The sequence below is a fragment of the Prosopis cineraria genome, unplaced genomic scaffold (assembly GCF_029017545.1).
Source record: "Prosopis cineraria cultivar Desert tree isolate PC_DT_omini unplaced genomic scaffold, ASM2901754v1 PC13, whole genome shotgun sequence".
NCBI classification, from domain to species: Eukaryota; Viridiplantae; Streptophyta; class Magnoliopsida; order Fabales; family Fabaceae; genus Prosopis; species Prosopis cineraria.
The window spans coordinates 21,879,839-21,883,737 of record NW_026555344.1 but is presented as its reverse complement, the minus strand read 5'-3'; the positions used below and the strand labels follow the sequence as shown (position 1 = coordinate 21,883,737).

At 34.9% G+C, this 3,899-nt stretch overlaps 1 non-coding gene across 1 annotated transcript; it reads right to left on the bottom strand.

Annotated features, from left to right (window-relative positions):
- Nucleotides 1-3,525: 3,525 nt before the first annotated feature.
- LOC129291924 (small nucleolar RNA R71) lies at nucleotides 3,526-3,632 on the bottom strand. The gene has a single exon (XR_008588817.1). It is a non-coding gene; the product is annotated as a small nucleolar RNA R71 (small nucleolar RNA).
- Nucleotides 3,633-3,899: the final 267 nt, after the last annotated feature.

Here is a 3,899-nt window from a genome sequence, read left to right as displayed (position 1 = left end):
GATAGAAACACATTTGTTACCCACTTTTTATTGTCAATTAGGACCATTTTATTAATGATTTATCACCTTCAAGTGCACACATTGCATTAGATTTGGAACTTTGCCTAAGTTTCTAAGATCAGTGCACTAGGGGCATTTTGGTCCAAAAAATGAACTTTTGAGAAAATGTACAAGAAAAATTGACAAAGTGCATTTTATGTCCAGTTGATGAATGGTGAAATTATATTTTTAAAATTCATTTTAGTTTGGGAGTAATTAAATAAAAAAGTCAACACTTTCTTAAGTGTCTTAGTTTGTCCTAGTTTTGGTTTGCCTTTGTGTGAAAATTTTTATATAATTTTGTGCAGCCTGAAACTTGGTTAATTTAATAAATTCTCCCTTCTAATTATGAATTTAATTCTGGACATGAATTAGATTTTATTATATCATATGCTATTTAATTGAATTATGTGATTTATGTGCATAGGTGGCATGTGACTTGTGCATCAATTGGGCAATTGAGGTCAACACTCTTGAGGACAATGGCTGATGGTTTGCACGTGAATTATGATTATTTTGAGGGATTAGATCAGCTAAAATGATGTGGATGACATGGGAAATTAGGCACACATTGGAATCATCTACAAACCAATAGGAAGTTGCCACCTTGCAAGTGTGACAAGGCTCCCATTTACATTTAATTTTCTTTTTCCTTATTTTAATTAAGCTTCAGCTGATGGGAGACACCAAGGAGCACGCCATTTTAAGCCCCAAATGGGATCCAACACATATCTCATTCATCTTCCACATTCTCTCTCTCTTGTTCATAGTGTTCTTCATTTTCTCTCTTTTGTTCTTCATTTTCCAGCACCCTAACCTCCATTTTCAGCCACCAAACCTCCACAAAACTCATACCATTCTTCTCCTCTCTTCATTTTCGTTCCATCCCTTCCATTTTCACAAGGATTGAAGCTCATTTCCATCATTCAAGAGCTATGGAGTTTGGCCTTCACAAGCAATCACTAGGGTTCTTGAAGATGAAGATTGGCTAAGTTTCTTTGTGGAATCCTAGAGAGATGAAGATGGAGGATGAGTCTTGAGCTTCAAATTGGCTAAGTTCTTTTGTTTCCTATCCTCTTCTCTTTTTACTAGATGGTTAGATTCCTTAATCTAGGGTTTAATCATCTTAGCTTATAAATTCTAATTTGAATTTGATGTTGATGTAAAGAGAGAGGATTGTTTCATTTAATTTCTTCCTTGGACAGCCATGACTGAATTTTGCCACTCTTTGTTTGGCACATAATCTTGTGTTTTCAATTAGTGAATTCTTGTGTTAATATTGCATAATCTTGTGGTGTTAATGCTTGTGTTGTTGAGTAGCTTGACATATCTTGTGGTGTGCTTGTGTTATTGATCTTGCATTCTGTGGTTGCTCAATGTGTTTGACCATGGCTGTTGAGAGAGGATTTTGAGTGAATCACTTGGCTAATGTCTTCACCAATTGGTTAATTGAACTAGGGACTTTAATCTAAGACCTAGGGAGGTTAGCTAATTAGGTTAATTGGCTTAGGATAATTTTCTTAAGTCATGACAGCTTTAGTCAAGAGGAAAGGGAAGCTAAACTTAGCCTAATCATGAGAAGATAATGAGTCCAAAATCAACTAATCTCTAGGGTTCCATTATTGTAAAAGGGAAGTTCATTTCACTCACTTTCACTAGCATTTTATTACTTGCATATTAGGTAATTAGTTTAGATAATTAGCTAGATAACTAATTCCTACAAACTTTGGTTGATTTATTTCACTAGATAACTTTCAATTAGACTTAAAACCATTCCTTGGGAGATGACCTAGGGTTGGCCCTATATTGCATTAGGGTTAGCTTTAGTGTAATTTTGAGGATAAGCGACTAATTTCCTTTCCTATCAAAATTTTGGCGCCGTTGCCGGGGAATGGTTTAAGTTTAATTCTAAGGTTGTTTAGTACTTAATTTACATTTTTAGTGTTCCTGGAAATTTTTTGAAAAATTATAAAAAATTTGTTTTTGTGTTTTGTTTAGTGTTTTTTGTGTGTTTTGAGTGTTTTTATTCTGTTTTGTTTGAAAAGAAAAAAAAATTAATGCAATTTTTCGTTGGTTTGGTGTAGAGCTGAAAATACTCTGTTTCTAGTGTCTCTGTCTGAAATTGAAAAATTAACTGGAATGATCTCTGAGGGAATTTGAACTTGAAATTTATTTCATTGAAAGCTCTATATCCTAGCTTCACTTTAAAATTGGTTTGGTCAATTTTGGACGTGGGAAGTGTCCTGTGGAAATTTTACAATCTAACAAGGTCCAGGGAGCCATTACAGAGGATTCCAAAACCCTGTTTCAATTTTGAGTTAGCATATCTTCCTCTTGTGCGTTCAAATTGATTGATTCCAGTTTCATTTTTCTTATCGCTGTCTTATCTTTGTTTCTTGTGTTTAGGATTTTCTTCAATTTTTCCATTTTCCTATTTGAAAAGTTTGTTAGAAGCTCTGAAGGTCTTCTGGACGAAATCCTGTTTCTCCAGACTTGAGGACCAACTTGTGAAAAATTCTGGGAACGATTGGGAAGGATTTTTAATCTAAAAGTTTTATATAATTTTCCTGTATATCTCTTGTGTTTCTCATAAAAGTTTTCAGGGGAATTTATCATGTGGATTTGCTGATAGAAAATTCACAAGTTCACTGTCTCCAGAGAGCCTACTGTGCGAATTCCAGAATTGCCAAAGCTTCTTGATTGAGCATTTCTAACTCTCTTTCTACTTGTTTGGTGTTTTTTTTTTTTCATTTTTTGTTGCTATTGAGTAAATAAAAAAAAAATAAAAAAATTATCTCTTGCTTTTGTGTGTTTTGAATTGTTTCATGTTGATTTGCATTTTAGTTTAGCTTGTTCTTTGTTCTTAATTTTCTTGAGCTTGATTAGTGCATGACCCGAAGAAAACATACCTCTTTTGTTGAATTAGATCCAGAAATTGAAAGAACTATTTCTAGATTGAGAAGATCACAACCTATTCTTGATTCTCATTTGGTTTGTAATTCAACAATGGAAGGTATCTTAGGACATGAGCATGTGCATAATGAGGGCCATGGGAATGGGAATGAGAATTTGCATGATGATGGCCATGTTAATAATGAATTTGAAGGCTTGCATAACCCTAGAGAGGAGAGGAGCATTAGGCAATTAACTCAACCTAATTGGCATGATAATCCTTATGGCTTATATGTTCCTCCTACTAATGTTCAATTTGAAATTAATCCTCCTTTGATTAATGCATTGCCTAAATTTCATGGGTTACCAGGAGAGGATTGTCATAGGTTTTTGCATACTTTCCTATTGGTTTGTGATACTATGAAGCCTATGCATGTAAATGTTGATGATGTTCAAGCTAAGGCTTTTGTATTTTCTCTTGAAGGTTTAGCAAAGGAGTGGTATTTCAACTACCCTTCTTATGTGAAAGTGAGCACATGGGCCGAGCTAAGAAGACTCTTCTTAGATAAATTCTTTCCAAATTCCAAGGTCACCAATTTGAGGAAGCAAATCTATGGGGTCCAACAAGGAGAGGATGAGAGTCTCTATGAGTATTGGACTAGATTCCAAGGCCTTTTGGCTAAATGCCCACACCATCAAATTTCTAGTGAGAATTTAGTCCAATATTTCTATGAGGGCTTGATTCCAAGAGACAAAGTTAACATTGATGCCGCTAGTGGTGGATGCTTGATTGACCTCACTTCCTTAAAGGCTTGGGAACTAATTGACAAGATGGCTTCAAGTGGTGCTCAATACTCTACAAGGGAAAAGAGAAATGTGAATATGGTAGGTTCCTCAGTTCTTAATGATTCATATGTGGACTTGCTAGCTGCCAAGATTGGGAGAATGTTGGCTCCACAAATATCTCA